The 21210-nt window shown below is 56.3% G+C and overlaps 1 protein-coding gene across 1 annotated transcript in view; it reads left to right on the top strand.

Annotated features, from left to right (window-relative positions):
* gpatch8 (G patch domain containing 8) overlaps positions 1 to 21210 on the top strand; it is a 49943-nt gene that overhangs the window by 3657 nt on the left and 25076 nt on the right.

The raw sequence follows: 21210 nt of genomic DNA, 5'->3' as shown, positions 1-21210 counted from the left end.
GTAGCTAAGATTTTGAGAGATTGGGACAAGTTGTGCTGCATTGTGTGCCACTGTCAAAAATGTGCACGTCCTGTGCCAGTTTCTTATATTTTGGCATCCTACCACTGCAATGATCATGTTACATTGCGTCAAATTGGGATAACCTACATACCTTTCAAACTAATTCCCTTGGGGTAAAGCTGCCCAAAGTTCTGTCAAAAGATCTGCTTGCCTTCATGGCTGTGTTGTTTTACTTTACCCTACTTTAGTTGGTGTTGGCACTGGTCTGGGCTTATGCTTGTATTTGTGGGCAGCTGGAGCCGTCTACCCACAAGCAGCTTTGGTTGTCTGCTACTCACACTTGTCCTTGACCATAGGAAACGCTCAAACTCTTGTCAAATGTGTTGCTCTGTCACCAACCTATAGTAAAGTCCACTACTAGGCTATATAAAGCAGGGCCATAGATGTATTCTACCAGTTTATTGTACACTACATAGTGTTTTCTGTTCATTGAGTTCTCATTGTTAGAGAGCGAATGTTTCCAAGAGTCCTGCCACAGTCAGTAATGCTCGCTAGTTGCTAGGTCCCAATGTAATATAACTCTGCAAATATAAAGTGTTTGTGATACAGAAAATGATTAAATGGTGTGCTTTGATATAGCCTACATTGACTTTTTTTTATTGACTGTGTCTGTGATGAATTATGTCTTGCCCTTCAGTCCTCCAATGACTGTCTGTGGCATACTTCCATCTCAAATACCTGTGGCCTATTTGGTGAATGAATAAATTTAGCTCATGATGTTTCTTAAATATTCATGCCAACACTTCTCTTTTGCAGGGTGTGAGAGAAGGTAGAGTTTGGGGGGTTGTCACTGCGCAATTGAATGTTGAACGTTTCCCATTAACTCGCCTAAATCTCCCTGCTCTGCTCTCACATGCCCTTGCAAGCAAATCTAACCGTCTGCAAAAATGACACATCAGTCATGCCCCTGTCTCATGCGTGTTATGAAAAGCTGTTTGTGTTTCATTCTGATTTTCTTCTTCCGTTCCTGAACCCAGCAGAATTCTGCTTTCCTAATGAGGCTTTAATTTTTTTACATTTTAATTTTACCTTTATTTAACCAGGCAAGTCAGTTAAGAACATATTCTTATTTTCAATGACGGCCTGGGAACAGTGGGTTAACTGTCTGTTCAGGGGCAGAACGACAGATTTGTACCATGTCAGCTCGGGGGTTTGAACTCTCAACCTTCCGGTTACTAGTCCAATGTTCTAACCACTAGGCTACGCTGCCGCTTAGAACACGTTACGCCCTGTTTTATCCCTTTTTGTTCTTTGGGGTGTTTTGATATTTATAAGCCTGTGATCAATTTAGTTGTTTATTTAAGCCATGTCTAACTTGACACATTCCCTAAGTGTTTTTAGCAGCCCTTAAGTGAGATATTTTGACAAATGAGACTAGGGGCTTATTTTTCTAAGTGATGGCAGCACCTATTTTTGGACGGGAAGTTTTCTATTTGCTTTTGGGTGCTCTTTCACGCTGCCCTCACCCAAGACCTGATTGAATGATCCAAGCTAAAATACCAGATCAAGAATGTAGAACAAGGAAATTACAGGAGATTTCTATTTCCAAACTGTTGGTTACCGAGTGGTCAGCATGGTTGTCAGCTTCTCTGGACAAGAAACAGCACTTTTTTTTTTATTTTTTTATTTATTTCACCTTTATTTAACCAGGTAGGCTAGTTGAGAACAAGTTCTCATTTGCAACTGCGACCTGGCCAAGATAAAGCATAGCAGTGTGAACAGACAACACAGAGATTACACATGGAGTAAACAATTAGCAAGTCAATAACACAGTAGAAAAAAATGGGCAGTCTATATACAATGTGTGCAAAAGGCATGAGGAGGTAGGCGAATAATACAATTTTGCAGATTAACACTGGAGTGATAAATGATCAGATGGGCATGTACAGGTAGAGATATTGGTGTGCAAAAGAGCAGAAAAGTAAATAAATAAAAACAGTATAAAAACAGTATGGGAATGAGGTAGGTGAAAAAGGGTGAGCTAATTACCTATAGACTATGTACAGCTGCAGCGATCGGTTAGCTGCTCGGATAGCTGATGTTTGAAGTTGGTGAGGGAGATAAAAGTCTCCAACTTCAGCGATTTTTGCAATTCGTTCCAGTCACAGGCAGCAGAGTACTGGAACGAAAGGCGGCCAAATGAGGTGTTGGCTTTAGGGATGATCAGTGAGATACACCTGCTGGAGCGCGTGCTACGGATGGGTGTTGCCATCGTGACCAGTGAACTGAGATAAGGCGGAGCTTTACCTAGCATGGACTTGTAAATGACCTGGAGCCAGTGGGTCTGGCGACGAATATGTAGTGAGGGCCAGCCGACTAGAGCATACAAGTCGTGGGTGGTATAAGGTGCTTTAGTGACAAAACGGATGGCACTGTGATAGACTGCATCCAGTTTGCTGAGTAGAGTGTTGGAAGCCATTTTGTAGATGACATCGCCGAAGTCGAGGATCGGTAGGATAGTCAGTTTTACTAGGGTAAGCTTGGCAGCGTGAGTGAAGGAGGCTTTGTTGCGGAATAGAAAGCCGACTCTGGATTTGATTTTTGATTGGAGATGTTTGATGTGAGTCTGGAAGGAGAGTTTGCAGTCTAGCCAGACACCTAGGTACTTATAGATGTCCACATATTCAAGGTTGGAACCATCCAGGGTGGTGATGCTAGTCGGGCATGCGGGTGCAGGCAGCGATCGGTTGAAAAGCATGCATTTGGTTTTACTCGCGTTTAAGAGCAGTTGGAGGCCACGGAAGGAGTGCTGTATGGCATTGAAGCTCGTTTGGAGGTTTGATAGCACAGTGTCCAATGACGGGCCGAAAGTATATAGAATGGTGTCGTCTGCGTAGAGGTGGATCAGGGAATCGCCCGCAGCAAGAGCAACATCATTGATATATACAGAGAAAAGAGTCGGCCCGAGAATTGAACCCTGTGGCACCCCATAGAGACTGCCAGAGGACCGGACAGCATGCCCTCTGATTTGACACACTGAACTCTGTCTGCAAAGTAATTGGTGAACCAGGCAAGGCAGTCATCCGAAAAACCGAGGCTGTTGAGTCTGCCGATAAGAATTTGGTGATTGACAGAGTCGAAAGCCTTGGCGAGGTCGATGAAGACGGCTGCACAGTACTGTCTTTTATCGATGGCGGTTATGATATCATTTAGTACCTTGAGTGTGGCTGAGGTGCACCCGTGACCGGCTCGGAAACCAGATTGCACAGCGGAGAAGGTACGGTGGGATTCGAGATGGTCAGTGACCTGTTTGTTGACTTGGCTTTCGAAGACCTTAGATAGGCAGGGCAGGATGGATATAGGTCTATAGCAGTTTGGGTCCAGGGTGTCTCCTCCTTTGAAGAGGGGGATGACTGCGGCAGCTTTCAATCCTTGGGGATCTCAGACGATATGAAAGAGAGGTTGAACAGGCTGGTAATAGGGGTTGCGACAATGGCGGCAGATAGTTTCAGAAATAGCGGGTCCAGATTGTCAAGCCCAGCTGATTTGTACGGGTCCAGGTTTTGCAGCTCTTTCAGAACATCTGCTATCTGGATTTGGGTAAAGGAGAACCTGGAGAGGCTTGGGTGAGGAACTACGGGGGGCGGAGCTGTTGGCCGAGGTTGGAGTAGCCAGGCGGAAGGCATGGCCAGCCGTTGAGAAGTGCTTATTGAAGTTTTCGATAATCATGGATTTATCGGTGGAGACCGTGTTTCCTAGCCTCAGTGCAGTGGGCAGCTGGGAGGAGGTGCTCTTGTTCTCCATGGACTTCACAGTGTCCCAGAACTTTTTGGAGTTGGAGCTACAGGATGCAAACTTTTGCCTGAAGAAGCTGGCCTTAGCTTTCCTGACTGACTGCGTGTATTGGTTCCTGACTTCCCTGAACAGTTGCATATCACGGGGCTATTCGATGCTATTGCAGTCCGCCACAGGATGTTTTTGTGCTGGTCGAGGGCAGTCAGGTCTGGAGTGAACCAAGGGCTGTATCTGTTCTTGGTTCTGCATTTTTGAACGGAGCATGCTTATCCAAAATGGTGAGGAAGTTACTTTTAAAGAATGACCAGGCATCCTCAACTGACGGGATGAGGTCAATGTCCTTCCAGGATACACGGGCCAGGTCGATTAGAAAGGCCTGCTCACAGAAGTGTTTTAGGGAGCGTTTGACAGTGATGAGGGGTGGTCGTTTGACTGCGGCTCCGTGGCGGATACAGGCGATGAGGCAGTGATCGCTGAGATCCTGGTTGAAGACAGCGGAGGTATATTTGGAGGGCCAGTTGGTCAGGATGACGTCTATGAGGGTGCCCTTGTTTACAGAGTTAGGGTCAAGAATATTATTTTGTTTTAGTGTGGACAGCCACTGGCCACTCTCATGGTGTCTACAGATCTGTGGCTGGGCATCCTGTGCAGCTGCCGTGGGGTTAGGACTAGGAGAGGCAGCACCAGCACACACGGTCTGTTGTGTGGCCTCAGAGCCCAGTGAAGACTGCTCCAGACCAGCTGTTCCCAGCATGCAGTCTGCCAGCCAGAGGCCCAATCACACACCACGCCTCCTCACACCACCCTACCTCCTGTGGGGAGCAGAAGACAGAGGCGTGAGGTCGGCCCAGCCTCACACAGCCAGAGCCAAACCAGTCTGCTGCCGTGATACTGCTCAGTCTCAAACTGTCGCAGTCAGTGTTCACACTGCTGCCTTCATTCCCTCTGGAGCATTCTGTATTTCCACGATCTATTGTCTCTCCAAACACTCTGGGTTTCTAAGAATTTGTGAACTTTCTGCTGTCCTGGGTTCCATCATAGTGGGTTTCGCCTAGCTGTGCCCAGACACCCAGTCTGTAATTTTCTCCCACTACCTCAACACTACAACACTCTCCCTTGATGCAGTTGTTGGCTTGATTTCCCAGAAATAATGAGGGGTTTAAATTGTTCTTTTATGAATGTAGACTACAGAACAAGCTGTCTATCGTACCTCCAATACTCCCCTACCTGATCAGCTCTGTGGTGGTTGGATGATATGTGATACTGGGATTATGGGCTTGAATGGTTCTGGGGAATACAGACCCCGGTGGGAAGTGTGGCACTTACCAATCTGCCTTCTCTGGTCGGAGCTCATTCCTCAGATGCTGCTGAGGCCAGCTTTTCCCCCTCTCGTTAAAGAATATGAGGGGGAATTGGGGAGGTGGCTTGATGAGCAAGGACAATGAGACTGGGCATTCATGCCCCGAGTGACCTATGTTTGTCATGCAAACTCTGCAGCACTTGGGTTCTTGAGAGGAAAATTAAATGTTTCGTGTTTGATTTACAATGAAGCCGTCTGCACTTTTCAACGGCTTGATGTGATCAGGGTGCAGAAACGCCTCATCCAGGATTTGTGTGTCCCAGTGGGGACCTCCGAGCCCATGTATGGCTGCCTTACTGGCTCTTGCTGAGTGTTGTCTCTGGTGGGGAGCCCTAGGGCAGGCCATATGTTCCAGTGCGTAGAAGATGGGGTCTACTTGTGAGTGTGGAAGCACAACTGTTCTTCTGAGTCATGTGGCTAAAAAGTTGCTCCATTGGATTGAAACTAAGAGTGAATTTATGATGCTTGCTAACGCTTGTTTAGATGATGATGTTTGTATGTTACACTACTTAGTAGGGCTGGGAATTGACCTCCCGATATGATATTATCACGATACTTAGCCGAGGTGCCGATACAATATGTATTGTGATTCTATATGTATTGCGATTTCAATTATTATATATATTTTTTATTTGAGTTTTGGTGCAGGTACAGCCAACTAGTGCAAAAATAATATTGCAATTATTGAAGTTGTATTGTCAAAAATAATATCAAAATATGTAACTATATCTAGTCCAGGATACCCAGTCGCTCAGTATTCGCCAGGTGTTTCTCTCCTGGTCTACACGAGCCCGCTGCCAAGCAACACTGCACTGCACATGGAACACCCAGAGATCCACTGACAGTCGGTCTAACTTCAGCCTGTGTACACAGATATTGTCTCATCCCACCCATCTCATAGAAAGCCCATTGATTCAGACTAAATTGTCATTGGGGCTCAGGCATGTTGCTTGTTATAACACTATGCAGAGCATACTGCTCAGTATTCAGAGCAGCCACCTAGTCTCTCTTCCTTCATGTCTCTACCACCAGAATCGGTCTGAGCAGCAGACCTCCCTTATTAATGTGGGGTCATTTGAGGTAAGCATCCATTTCAGTGTAGGCAGTGGTTGTGGAAACTCTCAGTTACAGGTTTAGATGGATGTTTATTTGTTTTTAATGCCACAATATTTGTTTTGCTTTAGTGAGTGGTGAACTTAGACTAGAGACAGAGGGGAGATGAGAGAGGACCAGCAGGCAGCAGTGGGAAGATTGTTGCTGGAGCTGCAGCCGGTCACACATTTAGGCATTCTGATCACTTCAGAAAATCAAGAGTTGTGTGTCCCAAATGGTAAATAACCCCCTCCCTTCGCTCTAAGGAACTGCCTCTCCCTAATGGAATTCTGCAAAACAAACATGCTGATGCAGTTTGCCCTCCAACTGAAATAATGACCCGTTTTAATATGGGCTCGGACAGCGGTTTGAGGGTTGTTTGTACCCGTTTTAATATGGGCTCGCTCGGACAGCGGTTTGGGGGCTGTTTGTACCCGTTTTAATATGGGCTCGCTCGGACAGCGGTTTGAGGGCTGTTTGTACCCGTTTTAATATGGGCTCGCTCTGACAGCGGTTTGAGGGTTGTTTGTACCCGTTTTAATATGGGCTCGCTCTGACAGCGGTTTGAGGGTTGTTTGTACCCGTTTTAATATGGGCTCGGACAGCGGTTTGAGGGTTGTTTGTACCCGTTTTAATATGGGCTCGGACAGCGGTTTTGAGGGTTGTTTGTACCCGTTTTAATATGGGCTCGCTCGGACAGCGGTTTGAGGGTTGTTTGTACCCGTTTTAATATGGGCTCGGACAGCGGTTTGAGGGCTGTTTGTACCCGTTTTAATATGGGCTCGGACAGTGGTTTGAGGGTTGTTTGTACCCGTTTTAATATGGGCTCGGACAGCGGTTTGAGGGTTGTTTGTACCCGTTTTAATATGGGCTCGCTCGGACAGCGGTTTGAGGGTTGTTTGTACCCGTTTTAATATGGGCTCGCTCGGACAGCGGTTTGAGGGTTGTTTGTACCCGTTTTAATATGGGCTCGGACAGCGGTTTGAGGGTTGTTTGTACCCGTTTTAATATGGGCTCGGACAGCGGTTTGAGGGCTGTTTGTACCCGTTTCAATATGGGCTCGGACAGTGGTTTGAGGGTTGTTTGTACCCGTTTTAATATGGGCTCGCTCGGACAGCGGTTTGAGGGCTGTTTGTACCCGTTTTAATATGGGCTCGGACAGCGGTTTGAGGGCTGTTTGTACCCGTTTTAATATGGGCTCGGACAGCGGTTTGAGGGTTGTTTGTACCCGTTTTAATATGGGCTCGGACAGTGGTTTGAGGGTTGTTTGTACCCGTTTTAATATGGGCTCGCTCGGACAGCGGTTTGAGGGCTGTTTGTACCCGTTTTAATATGGGCTCGGACAGCGGTTTGAGGGCTGTTTGTACCCGTTTTAATATGGGCTCGCTCTGACAGCGGTTTGAGGGTTGTTTGTACCCGGCTTGATGTTCTGTCATGAAAAGGTAATAGAAATGGCTCCTCCTCTGAGGATCTGTGTTCAACTCAATAAGCCCCACAGGGCTCTACAGTGATGCGATTTTATGGTAAATAACCCCCTCCCTTCGCTCTAAGGAACTGCCTCTCCCTAATGGAATTCTCCAAAACAAACATGCTGATGCAGTTTGCCCTCCAACTGAAATAATGACCCGTTTTAATATGGGCTCGGACAGCGGTTTGAGGGTTGTTTGTACCCGTTTTAATATGGGCTCGGACAGCGGTTTGAGGGTTGTTTGTACCCGTTTTAATATGGGCTCGGACAGCGGTTTGAGGGTTGTTTGTACCCGTTTTAATATGGGCTCGGACAGCGGTTTGAGGGCTGTTTGTACCCGTTTTAATATGGGCTCGGACAGCGGTTTGAGGGTTGTTTGTACCCGTTTTAATATGGGCTCGGACAGCGGTTTGAGGGTTGTTTGTACCCGTTTTAATATGGGCTCGGACAGCGGTTTGAGGGTTGTTTGTACCCGTTTTAATATGGGCTCGGACAGTGGTTTGAGGGTTGTTTGTACCCGTTTTAATATGGGCTCGGACAGCGGTTTGAGGGTTGTTTGTACCCGTTTAATATGGGCTCGGACAGCGGTTTGAGGGCTGTTTGTACCCGTTTTAATATGGGCTCGGACAGAGGTTTGAGGGTTGTTTGTACCCGTTTTAATATGGGCTCGGACAGCGGTTTGAGGGTTGTTTGTACCCGTTTTAATATGGGCTCGGACAGCGGTTTGAGGGTTGTTTGTACCCGTTTTAATATGGGCTCGGACAGCGGTTTGAGGGTTGTTTGTACCCGTTTTAATATGGGCTCGGACAGCGGTTTGAGGGTTGTTTGTACCCGTTTTAATATGGGCTCGGACAGCGGTTTGAGGGTTGTTTGTACCCGTTTTAATATGGGCTCGGACAGCGGTTTGAGGGTTGTTTGTACCCGTTTTAATATGGGCTCGGACAGCGGTTTGAGGGTTGTTTGTACCCGTTTTAATATGGGCTCGGACAGCGGTTTGAGGGTTGTTTGTACCCGTTTTAATATGGGCTCGGACAGCGGTTTGAGGGTTGTTTGTACCCGTTTTAATATGGGCTCGCTCGGACAGCGGTTTGAGGGCTGTTTGTACCCGTTTTAATATGGGCTCGGACAGCGGTTTGAGGGCTGTTTGTACCCGTTTTAATATGGGCTCGGACAGCGGTTTGAGGGTTGTTTGTACCCGGCTTGATGTTCTGTCATGAAAAGGTAATAGAAATGGCTCCTCCTCTGAGGATCTGTGTTCAACTCAATAAGCCCCACAGGGCTCTACAGTGATGCGATTTTACTCAAATATTTGTCATTGTGTTTCTAAATTTCTCTGGGTGCGCCAACATTGTTCAACTTAGGCGCACACATGCTCCTCGTAACAAAAGGTCAGCGTATAGCCCCACCTCAGTCGTCTAAAACCATTTGATAAAGTCAGTACCGCAGCACGACCCAAGCCTCAAATAGACTCGGAGCAAAGGGATATGGGGCTCCGGATCTCTGTGTTATTGAACACACTGGAACAGTGGCTATCAGTCAGTCTAATTGAACACATTGAAAGAACATTGCCTTGTGTCTTCCAGTCATTCAGTCTCAGCAGGTTGAAGGTCAAAGAGGAATCGCATCTGCTTTCCAAGGTGACCTTCACGTGCCATTCTGCTGCCTCTGCTTTGAGGGGTAATGTGTCTTGTCTGGGAACAGAGACTGTATAGAATACCCACCTAGTGGAAGGAGTGACACGCTCATTACTCGTCTCGTGATGTCGTCCTCAGGTCAAGGACCCTGTCTCATACAAATGGGATGCATCGTTTTTGCATCCGTCTGCCCTGAAAAACACAAATAATTCAATTAATTCTAGCTCTCCAATTTGTTCCCCCTCATTGCAGACAGTGAAGTGAAATGAAATGGGTTAGATCTCTGCACTGTCCTCATGGCATTTGAAATGTTGTGGTAATCTAGCTACACACACACACTCTAGCCTATTATTCTGTACCACTGTAACCGGCTTAACCACTCAGGGTGAACGTTAGGTTTCCATCTGTCTTGTAAGATATGGTGCTCTTCAACTGTCAAACTTAGGCAGTAAAGAACCTTATCTCAACAGTGTGTGTGCGTGCATTAATATGTGTCTTTGGTAGGCATCTATATGTGTTTTAACATGTCCATTTCATCCCCTTTTGATTGTGTGGTTTCTGTGTAATTTTGAAATGTTTTAGCCTCTTGGGAGGTGAAGTGGTTTCACTTCCATTAAGGGGAAGGCGCAGGCGCAGTCTCTCTCGCGCAGTCTCTCTCGCGCAGTCTCTCTCGCGCAGTCTCTCTCGCGCAGTCTCTCTCTCTCGCGCAGTCTCTCTCGCGCAGTCTCTCTCTCTCGCGCAGTCTCTCTCTCTCGCGCAGTCTCTCTCTCTCGCGCAGTCTCTCTCTCTCGCGCCGTCTCTCTCTCTCTCGCCGTCTCTCTCTCTCTACTCTCTCTCTCTCTCTCGCCGTCTCTCTCTCTCTCGCCGTCTCTCTCTCTCTCGCCGTCTCTCTCTCTCTCGCCGTCTCTCTCTCTCTCTCTCGCTCTCTCTCTCTCTCGCCGTCTCTCTCTCTCTCTATAGTCTCTCTCTCTCTCGCCGTCTCTCTCTCTCTCGCCGTCTCTCTCTCTCTCTCGCCGTCTCTCTCTCTCGCCGTCTCTCTCTCTCCTCTCTCGCCTCTCTCTCTCTCCGCCGTCTCTCTCTCTCTCGCCGTCTCTCTCTCTCTCTCGCAGTCTCTCTCTCTCGCCGCTCTCTCTCTCTCTCTCGCGTCTCTCTCTCTCTCTCTCTCTCTCTCGCGCAGTCTCTCTCTCTCTCGCGCAGTCTCTCTCTCTCTCGCGCAGTCTCTCTCTCTCTCTCTCGCGCAGTCTCTCTCTCTCTCTCGCGCAGTCTCTCTCTCTCTCGCTCAGTCTCTCTCTCTCGCAGTCTCTCTCTCTCTCGCAGTCTCTCTCTCTCGCGCAGTCTCTCTCTCTCTCGCCGTCTCTCTCTCTCTCGCGCAGTCTCTCTCTCTCTCGCGCCGTCTCTCTCTCTCGCGCCGTCTCTCTCTCTCTCGGGCCGTCTCTCTCTCTCTCTCGCGAGGGCCGTCTCTCTCTCTCTCTCGTCTCTCTCTCGTCGTCTCTCTCTCTCGCGGGTCTCTCTCTCTCTCTCGAGGGCCGTCTCTCTCTCTCGCGGGCCGTCTCTCTCTCTCTCTCGCCGTCTCTCTCTCTCTCTCGAGGGCCGTCCGTCTCTCTCTCTCGCGAGGCCGTCTCTCTCTCTCTCTCGCGAGGCGCTCTCTCTCTCTCTCTGCGAGGGCCGTCTCTCTCTCTCTCTCGCGAGGGCGTCTCTCTCTCTCTCTCGCGAGGCCGTCTCTCTCTCTCTCTCGCGAGGGCCGTCTCTCTCTCGCGAGGGCCGTCTCTCTCTCTCTCTCTCGGGCCGTCTCTCTCTCTCTCGCCCGTCTCTCTCTCTCTCGAGGTCTCTCTCTCTCTCTCTCTCTCTCGCGGGCCGTCTCTCTCTCTCTCGCGCCGTCTCTCTCTCTCTTGCCGTCTCTCTCTCTCTCGCGAGGGCCGTCTCTCTCTCTCTCGCGGGCCGTCTCTCTCTCTCGCGAGGGCCGTCTCTCTCTCTCGCGAGGGCCGTCTCTCTCTCTCGCGAGGGCCGTCTCTCTCTCTCGCGAGCGCCGTCTCTCTCTCTCGCGAGGGCCGTCTCTCTCTCTCGCGAGGGCCGTCTCTCTCTCTCGCGAGGGCCGTCTCTCTCTCTCGCGAGGGCCGTCTCTCTCTCTCGCGAGGGCCGTCTCTCTCTCTCGCGAGGGCCGTCTCTCTCTCTCGCGAGGGCCGTCTCTCTCTCTCTCTCTCTCTCGCGAGGGCCGTCTCTCTCTCTCTCTCTCTCTCTCGCGCGAGCGCCGTCTCTCTCTCTCTCTCTCTCGCGCTCTCTCTCTCTCTCTCTCGCGAGGGGTCTCTCTCTCTCTCTCGCGAGGGCCGTCTCTCTCTCTCTCGCGAGGGCCGTCTCTCTCTCTCTCTCGCGAGGGCCGTCTCTCTCTCTCTCTCGCGAGGGCCGTCTCTCTCTCTCTCTCTCTCTCGCGAGGGCCGTCTCTCTCTCTCTCTCTGAGGGCCGTCTCTCTCTCTCTCTCTCTCTCGCGAGGGCGTCTCTCTCTTTCGCTCTCGGCCGTCTCTCTCTGTCGCAGTCTCTCTCTGTCGCTCTCTCTCGCGAGGGCCGTCTCTCTCTCTCGCGTCGCCGTCTCTCTCTCTCGTCGCGAGGGCCGTCTCTCTCTCGCGTCGGCCGTCTCTCTCTCGCGTCTCTCTCTCTCGCGTGCGCCGTCTCTCTCTTTCGTGCGCTCTCTCTCTGTCGCAGTCTCTCTCTCTGTGCGCCGTCTCTCTCGCGTGCGCTCTCTCTCTCGCGTGCGCCGTCTCTCTCTCGCGTGCGCCCGTCTCTCTCTCGCGTGCGCCCGTCTCTCTCTCGCGTGCGCCGTCTCTCTCTCGCGTGCGCCGTCTCTCTCTCGCGTGCGCCGTCTCTCTCTCGCGTGCGCCGTCTCTCTCTCGCGTGCGCCGTCTCTCTCTCGCGTGCGCCCTCTCTCTCTCGCGTGCGCCTCTCTCTCTCGCGCGTGCGCCCTCTCTCTCTCTCTCGCGCGTGCCCTCTCTCTCGCGCGTGCGCCCTCTCTCTCTCGCGCGTGCGCCTCTCTCTCTCTCTCGCGCGTGCGCCTCTCTCTCTCTCGCGCGTCCCTCTCTCTCTCGCGCGTGCGCCTCTCTCTCTCTCGCGCGTGCGCCTCTCTCTCTCTCTCAGCGCGTGCGCCTCTCTCTCTCGCGCGTGCGCCCTCTCTCTCTCGCGTGCGCCTCTCTCTCTCGCGCGTGCGCCCTCTCTCTCTCTCGCGCGTGCGCCTCTCTCTCTCGCGCGTGCCCCTCTCTCTCTCGCGCGTGCGCCTCTCTCTCTCGCGCGTGCGCCCTCTCTCTCTCTCGCGCGTGCGCCTCTCTCTCTCGCTCGTCTCTCTCTCTCGCGCCGTCTCTCTCTCTCGCCGTCTCTCTCTCTCGCCGTCTCTCTCTCTCGCCGTCTCTCTCTCTACCGTCTCTCTCTCTCGCCGTCTCTCTCTCTCTCTCTCTCTCTCTCGTCTCTCTCTCTCTCTCGCCGTCTCTCTCTTTCTCTCTCTGCTCTCTCTCTTTCGCTCTCTCTCGCCGTCTCTCTCTTTCGCTCTCTCTCGCCGTCTCTCTCTTTCGCTCTCTCTCGCCGTCTCTCTCTCTCTCGCCGTCTCTCTCTTTCGCTCTCTCTCGCCGTCTCTCTCTTTCGCTCTCTCTCGCCGTCTCTCTTTCGCTCTCTCTCTCGCCGTCTCTCCTTCGCTCTCTCTCGCCGTCTCTCTCGCGCGCGCCGTCTCTCTCTCTCTCGCGCGCGCCGTCTCTCTCTCTCGCGCGCGCCGTCTCTCTCTCTCTCTCGCGCGCGCCGTCTCTCTCTCTCTCGCGCCGTCTCTCTCTCTCGCGCGCGCCGTCTCTCTCTCTCTCTCGCGCCGTCTCTCTCTCTCGCGCGCCGTCTCTCTCTCTCTCGCGCGCCGTCTCTCTCTCTCGCGCGCCGTCTCTCTCTCGCGCGCGCGCCGTCTCTCTCTCTCTCGCGCGCCGTCTCTCTCTCTCGCGCGCGCCGTCTCTCTCTCTCGCGCGCGCCGTCTCTCTCTCTCGCGCGCGCCCGTCTCTCTCTCTCGCGCGCGCCGTCTCTCTCTCTCGCGCGCGCCGTCTCTCTCTCTCGCGCGCGCGCCGTCTCTCTCTCTCGCGCGCCGTCTCTCTCTCTCTCGCGAGCGCCGTCTCTCTCTCTCGCGAGCGCCGTCTCTCTCTCTCGCGCCGTCTCGTCTCTCTCTCTCGCGCGTCTCTCTCTCTCGCCGTCTCTCTCTCTCTCTCGCGCGCCGTCTCTCTCTCTCGCCGTCTCTCTCTTTCTCTCTCGCCGTCTCTCTCTCTCGCCGCTCTCTCTCTCTCTCTCGCCGTCTCTCTCTTTCGCTCTCTCTCGCCGTCTCTCTCTTTCGCTCTCTCTCGCTCTCTCTCTCTCTCATCCTCTCTATGTCTCTCTCTCTCTCTCTCTTCGTCTCTCTCTTCTCGCTCTCTCTCTTTCGCTCTCTCTCTTCGTCTCTCTCTTTCGCTCTCTCTCGCCGTCTCTCTCTTTCGCTCTCTCTCGCCGTCTCTCTCTTTCGCTCTCTCTCTCTTTTCGCTCTCTCTCGCCGTCTCTCTCTTTCGCTCTCTCTCGCCGTCTCTCTCTTTCGCTCTCTCTCGCCGTCTCTCTTTCGCTCTCTCTCGCCGTCTCTCTTTCGCTCTCTCTCGCCGTCTCTCTCGCGCGCGCCGTCTCTCTCTCTCGCGCGCGCCGTCTCTCTCTCTCTCGCGCGCGTCTCTCTCTCGCGCGCGCCGTCTCTCTCTCTCTCGCGCGCCGTCTCTCTCTCTCGCGCGCGCCGTCTCTCTCTCTCGCGCGCGCCGTCTCTCTCTCTCGCGCGCGTCTCTCTCTCTCGCGCGCCGTCTCTCTCTCGCGAGCGCCGTCTCTCTCTCGCGGCGCCGTCTCTCTCTCTCTCGCATGCGCCGTCTCTCTCTCTCGCGGCGCCGTCTCTCTCTCTCGCGGCGCAGTCTCTCTCTCTCTCGAGCGGCGCCGTTTCTCTCTCTCGCGGCGCCGTTTCTCTCTCTCTCTCTCTCTCGCCGCCGTCTCTCTCTCTGCGGCGCCGTATCTCTCTCTCGCGGCGCCGTCTCTCTCTCTCAGCGCCGTCTCTCTCTCTCGCGGCGCTCGTCTCTCTCTCTCTTCACGCGCCGTCTCTCTCGCGCCGTCTCTCTCTCTCTCTCTCTCGTGCCGTCTCTCTCTCGCGCCGTCTCTCTCTCTCTCTCTACATTGGCGCTCTCGCGTCTCTCTCTCTCGCAGCGCCGTCTCTCTCGTCGGCGCCGTCTCTCTCTCGCGAGCGCCGTTTCTCTCTCTCTCTCGCGGCGCCGTCTCTCTCTCTCGCGGCGCCAGTTCTCTCTCTCTCGGCGCCGTCTCTCTCTCGGCGCCGTCTCTCTCTCTCTGTGGCCGTCTCTCTCTCTCGCAGCGCCGTCTCTCTCTCTCGCGGCGCCGTCTCTCTCTCGCACGCGCCGTCTCTCGCGCCGTCTCTCTCTCTCTCTCTCGTGCCGTCTCTCTCTCGCGCCGTCTCTCTCTCTCTCGCCGTCTCTCTCTCTCGCGCGCTCGTCTCTCTCGCGCCGTCTCTCTCTCTCTCGCGCCGTCTCTCTCGCTCGCTGAGCGCCGTCTCTCTCTCTCGCGCGAGCGCAGTCTCTCTCTCTCGCGAGCGCAGTCTCTCTCTCGCGAGCGCAGTCTCTCTCTCGCGAGCGCCGCCTCTCTCTCGCGAGCGCCGCCTCTCTCGCGCGAGCGCAGTCTCTCTCTCGCGCGCGCAGTCTCTCTCTCGCGCGAGCGCAGTCTCTCTCTCGCGCGAGCGCAGTCTCTCTCTCGCGCGAGCGCAGTCTCTCTCTCGCGCGAGCGCAGTCTCTCTCTCGCGCGAGCGCAGTCTCTCTCTCGCGCGAGCGCAGTCTCTCTCTCGCGCGAGCGCAGTCTCTCTCTCTCGCGAGCGCAGTCTCTCTCTCTCTCGCGCGCCGTCTCTCTCTCTCTCGCGCGCGCCGTCTCTCTCTCTCTCGCGCGCGCGCCGTCTCTCTCTCTCGCGCGCGCCGTCTCTCTCTCGCGCGGCGCAGTCTCTCTCTCTCGCGCGAGCGCAGTCTCTCTCTCTCGCGAGCGCAGTCTCTCTCTCGCGCGAGCGCAGTCTCTCTCTCGCGCGAGCGCAGTCTCTCTCTCTCGCGAGCGCAGTCTCTCTCTCTCGCGCGAGCGCAGTCTCTCTCTCTCGCGAGCGCAGTCTCTCTCTCTCTCTCGCGGAGCGCAGTCTCTCTCTCTCTCGCGCGCGCAGTCTCTCTCTCTCGCGCGAGCGCAGTCTCTCTCTCTCTCGCGCGAGCGCAGTCTCTCTCTCTCGCGCGAGCGCAGTCTCTCTCTCTCGCGAGCGCAGTCTCTCTCTCTCCGCGCGAGCGCAGTCTCTCTCTCTCTCGAGCGCAGTCTCTCTCTCTCTCTCGCGAGCGCAGTCTCTCTCTCTCTCTCGAGCGCAGTCTCTCTCTCTCGCGAGCGCAGTCTCTCTCTCCGCGCGAGCGCAGTCTCTCTCGCGCGGCGCAGTCTCTCTCTCTCTCTCGCGCGGCGATCTCTCTCTCTCGCGCGCGCAGTCTCTCTCTCGCGCGAGCGCAGTCTCTCTCTCGCGCGAGCGCAGTCTCTCTCTCGCGCGAGCGCAGTCTCTCTCTCGCGCGAGCGCAGTCTCTCTCTCTTGCGAGCGCCTTCTCTCTCTCTCTTGCGAGCGCCTTCTCTCTCTCTCGCGCGAGCGCCGTCTCTCTCTCGCGCGAGCGCCGTCTCTCTCTCGCGCGAGCGCCGTCTCTCTCTCTCGCGAGCGCCGTCTCTCTCTCTCGCGAGCGCCGTCTCTCTCTCTCGCGAGCGCCGTCTCTCTCTCTCGCGAGCGCCGTCTCTCTCTCTCGCGAGCGCAGTCTCTCTCTCTCGCGCGGCGCAGTCTCTCTCTCTCGCGCGAGCGCAGTCTCTCTCTCTCGCGCAGTCTCTCCCGGCGAGCTCTCTCTCTCTCTCGCGCGGCGCAGTCTCTCTCTCTCTCGCGGCGCAGTCTCTCTCTCTCTCTCGCGCGCTGAGTCTCTCTCTCTCTCGCGCGAGCGCAGTCTCTCTCTCTCGCGCGGCGCAGTCTCTCTCTCTCTCTCGCGCGGCGCAGTCTCTCTCTCTCTCTCGCGCGGCAGTCTCTCTCTCTCTCTCGCGCGCGCGCAGTCTCTCTCTCTCTCTCGCGGCGCAGTCTCTCTCTCTCTCTCGCGCGCGCAGTCTCTCTCTCTCTCTCTCGAGCGCAGTCTCTCTCTCTCTCTCGCGCGCAGTCTCTCTCTCTCTCTCGCGCGGCGCAGTCTCTCTCTCTCGCGCGGCGCAGTCTCTCTCTCTCTCGCGCGCTCAGTCTCTCTCTCGCGCTCGGCGCAGTCTCTCTCTCTCTCTCGCGGCGCAGTCTCTCTCTCTCTCTCGCGCGAGCGCAGTCTCTCTCTCTCGCGCGGCGCAGTCTCTCTCTCTCTCTCGCGCGGCGCAGTCTCTCTCTCGCGCGGCGCAGTCTCTCTCTCGCGGCGCAGTCTCTCTCTCGCGCGAGCGCAGTCTCTCTCTCTCGCGCGGCGCAGTCTCTCTCTCTCGCGCGGCGCAGTCTCTCTCTCTCGCGCGGCGCAGTCTCTCTCTCTCTCGCGGCGCAGTCTCTCTCTCTCTCGCGGCGCAGTCTCTCTCTCGCGCGGCGCAGTCTCTCTCTCTCGCGCGGCGCAGTCTCTCTCTCTCTCGCGCGGCGCAGTCTCTCTCTCTCTCTCTCTCTCTCTCGCGCGCGCAGTCTCTCTCTCTCTCTCTCTCGCGAGCGCAGTCTCTCTCTCTCTCTCTCTCGCGCGGCGCAGTCTCTCTCTCTCTCTCGCGGCGCAGTCTCTCTCTCTCTCGCGAGCGCAGTCTCTCTCTCTCTCGCGCGGCGCAGTCTCTCTCTCGCGCGCAGTCTCTCTCTCGCGCGGCGCAGTCTCTCTCGCGCGCGCAGTCTCTCTCTCTCGCGCGCGCGCTCTCTCTCTCTCTCTCGCGGCGCAGTCTCTCTCTCTCGCGCGGCGCAGTCTCTCTCTCTCGCGCGCGCAGTCTCTCTCTCTCTCTCTCGCGCGCGAGTCTCTCTCATGACGCGAGCCGTCTCTCTCTCTCGCGCGGCGCCGTCTCTCTCTCTCTCGCGCGAGCGCCGTCTCTCTCTCTCGCGAGCGCGTCTCTCTCTCTCGCGCGGCGCCGTCTCTCTCTCTCGCGCGGCGCGTCTCTCTCTCTCGCGCGAGTCTCTCTCTCTCGCGGCGCTCGTCTCTCTCTCGCGCGGCGCCGTCTCTCTCTCTCGCGCGCGCGCCGTCTCTCTCTCGCGCGCGCGCCGTCTCTCTCTCTCTCGCGCGCGCTCTCTCTCTCTCTCTCGCGCGCGCGCCGTCTCTCTCTCTCTCTCGCGCGCGCGTCTCTCTCTCTCTCTCGCGCGCGCGCCGTCTCTCTCTCTCTCGCGCGCGCGCCGTCTCTCTCTCTCTCGCGCGCGCGCCGTCTCTCTCTCTCTCGCGCGCGCGCGTCTCTCTCTCTCTCTCGCGGCGCTCTCTCTCTCTCTCGCGCCGTCTCTCTCTCTCTCTCTCGCGCGGCTCGTCTCTCTCTCTCTCGCGCGGCTCGTCTCTCTCTCTCTCTCTCTCGCGCGGCGCCGTCTCTCTCTCTCTCTCTCTCGCGCTCTGGCGCCTCTCTCTCTCTCTCTCTCGCGCGCCGTCTCTCTCTCTCTCTCTCTCTCGCGCGGTCTCTCTCTCTCTCTCTCTCTCTCTCTCTCGCGCGGCTCGTCTCTCTCTCTCTCTCGCGCGGCGCTCGTCTCTCTCTCTCTCTCTCTCGGCGCCGTCTCTCTCTCTCTCTCGCGCGGCGCTCTCTCTCTCTCTCTCTCGCGCGGCGCCGTCTCTCTCTCTCTCTCGCGGCGCCGTCTCTCTCTCTCTCTCTCGCGCGCGTCTCTCTCTCTCTCGCGCGGCGCTCGTCTCTCTCTCTCGGCGCCGTCTCTCTCGGCTCTCTCTCGGCGCCGTCTCTCTCGGCGCCGTCTCTCTCTCTCTCGGCGCCGTCTCTCTCTCTCTCGGCGCCGTCTCTCTCTCGCGCCGTCTCTCTCTCTCTCGGCGCCGTCTCTCTCTCTCTCTCTCGGCGCCGTCTCTCTCTCTCTCGAGCGCCGTCTCTCTCGGCGCCGTCTCTCTCGAGCGCCGTCTCTCTCGGCGCCGTCTCTCTCTCTCTCGGCGCCGTCTCTCTCTCTCTCGGCGCCGTCTCTCTCTCTCTCGGCGCCGTCTCTCTCTCTCTCGGCGCCGTCTCTCTCTCTCTCGAGCGCCGTCTCTCTCTCTCGCAGCGCCGTCTCTCTCTCTCGCGCGCCGTCTCTCTCTCTCTCTCGCGGCGCCTTCTCTCTCTCTCGCGGCGCCTTCTCTCTCTCTCGCCGCCTCTCTCTCTCTCTCGCCGTCTCTCTCTCGCCGTCTCTCTCGCGCCGTCTCTCTCGTCGCCGTCTCTCTCTCTCTCGACGCCGTCTCTCTCTCTCTCGGCGCCGTCTCTCTCTCTCTCGAGCGCCGTCTCTCTCTCTCTCGACGCCGTCTCTCTCTCTCTCGACGCCGTCTCTCTCTCGGCGCCGTCTCTCTCTCTCTCTCGGCGCCGTCTCTCTCTCTCTCGGCGCCGTCTCTCTCTCTCTCTCGAGCGCCCCGTCTCTCTCTCTCTCGAGCGCCGTCTCTCTCTCTCTCGGCGCCGTCTCTCTCTCTCTCGAGCGCCGTCTCTCTCTCTCTCGGCGCCGTCTCTCTCTCTCGCGAGCGCCGTCTCTCTCTCTCGAGCGCCGTCTCTCTCTCTCGCGCGCCGTCTCTCTCTCTCGCGAGCGCCTTCTCTCTCTCTCGCGAGCGCCGTCTCTCTCTCGCGCGAGCGCCGTCTCTCTCTCTCTCGCGAGCGCCGTCTCTCTCTCTCTCTCGCGAGCGCCGTCTCTCTCTCTCTCTCGCGAGCGCCTTCTCTCTCTCTCTCGCGAGCGCCGTCTCTCTCTCTCTCGCGAGCGCCGTCTCTCTCTCTCGCGAGCGCCGTCTCTCTCTCTCGCGAGCGCCGTCTCTCTCTCTCTCTCGAGCGCCGTCTCTCTCTCTCGCGAGCGCCGTCTCTCTCTCTCGCGAGCGCCGTCTCTCTCTCTCGCGAGCGCCGTCTCTCTCTCTCGCGAGCGCCGTATCTCTCTCTCTCGCGAGCGCCGTATCTCTCTCTCGCGAGCGCCGTCTCTCTCTCTCGCGAGCGCCGTCTCTCTCTCTCGCGAGCGCCGTCTCTCTCTCTCGCGCGAGCGCCGTCTCTCTCTCTCGCGAGCGCCGTCTCTCTCTCTCGCGAGCGCCGTCTCTCTCTCGCGAGCGCCGTCTCTCTCTCGCGCCGTCTCTCTCTCTCTCGCGGCGCCGTCTCTCTCTCTCGCGAGCGTCTCTCTCTCTCTCTCTCTCGCAGCGCCGTTTCTCTCTCTCGCGAGCCTCGTTTCTCTCTCTCGCGGCGCGTCTCTCTCTCTCTCGGCGCCGTATCTCTCTCTATCTCTCTCTCGCGGCGTCGTCTCTCTCTCTGTCCGTCTCTCTCTCTCGCGCGCCGTCTCTCTCTCTCGCGCGCGCCCGTCTCTCTCTCTCGCGCCGTCTCTCTCTCTCTCGTGCCGTCTCTCTCTCTCGCGCCGTCTCTCTCTCTCGCGCCGTCTCTCTCTCTCTCGCCCGTCTCTCTCGCGCCGTCTCTCTCTCTCTCGCGCTGTCTCTCTCTCTCTCGCGCGCTGTCTCTCTCTCTCTCGCGCTGTCTCTCTCTCTCTCGCGCCGTCTCTCTCTCTCTCGCGCCGTCTCTCTCTCTCGCGGCGCCGTCTCTCTCTCTCGCGCGCGTCTCTCTCTCTCGCGCCGTCTCTCTCTCTCTCTCTCTCGTGCCGTCTCTCTCTCTCGCGCCGTCTCTCTCTCTCTCGCGCCGTCTCTCTCTCTCTCGCGCCGTCTCTCTCGCGCCTCTCTCTCGCGCTGTCTCTCTCTCTCTCGCGCTGTCTCTCTCTCTCTCTCGCTGTCTCTCTCTCTCGCTGTCTCTCTCTCTCTCTCGCGCTGTCTCTCTCTCTCGCGCTGTCTCTCTCTCTCTCGCGCTGTCTCTCTCTCTCTCTTGCGCTGTCTCTCTGTCTCTCGCGCTGTCTCTCGCGCTGTCTCTCGCGCTGTCTCTCGCGCTGTCTCTCTCTCTCTCGCGCTGTCTCTCTCTCTCTCTCGCTCGCTGTCTCTCTCTCTCGCTGTCTCTCTCTCTCTCTCGCGCTGTCTCTCTCTCTCGCTCTCTCTCTCTCTCTCTCTCGCTGTCTCTCTCTCTCTCGCGCTGTCTCTCTCTCTCTCGCGCTGTCTCTCTCTCTCTCGCGCTGTCTCTCTCTCTCTCGCGCTGTCTCTCTCTCTCTCGCTGTCTCTCTCTCTCTCGCGCTGTCTCTCTCTCTCTCGCTGTCTCTCTCTCTCGCTGCTGTCTCTCTCTCTCTCGCGCTGTCTCTCTCTCTCTCGCGCTGTCTCTCTCTCTCTCGCGCTGTCTCTCTCTCTCTCGCGCTGTCTCTCTCTCTCTCTCTGCTGTCTCTCTCTCTCTCGCTGTCTCTCTCTCTCTCTCTCGCGCTGTCTCTCTCTCTCTCTCTCGCTGTCTCTCTCTCTCTCGCGCTGTCTCTCTCTCTCTCTCTGGCTGTCTCTCTCTCTCTCGCTGTCTCTCTCTCTCGCTGTCTCTCTCTCGCTGTCTCTCTCTCTCTCTCGCGCTGTCTCTCTCTCTCTCGCTGTCTCTCTCTCTCGCTGTCTCTCTCTCTCGCTGTCTCTCTCTCTCGCTCTGTCTCTCTCTCTCGCGCTGTCTCTCTCTCTCTCGCGCTCTGTCTCTCTCTCTCTCGCGCTCTGTCTCTCTCTCTCTCGCGCTCTGTCTCTCTCTCTCTCGCGCTCTGTCTCTCTCTCTCTCGCGCTCTGTCTCTCTCTCTCTCTCTCTCTCGCGCTCTGTCTCTCTCTCTCTCTCTCGCTCTGTCTCTT

This window comes from Oncorhynchus keta, chromosome 32 (genome assembly GCF_023373465.1).
Source record: "Oncorhynchus keta strain PuntledgeMale-10-30-2019 chromosome 32, Oket_V2, whole genome shotgun sequence".
Lineage (NCBI taxonomy): Eukaryota > Metazoa > Chordata > Actinopteri > Salmoniformes > Salmonidae > Oncorhynchus > Oncorhynchus keta.
This window is presented reverse-complemented; position numbering and strand designations above follow the sequence as displayed.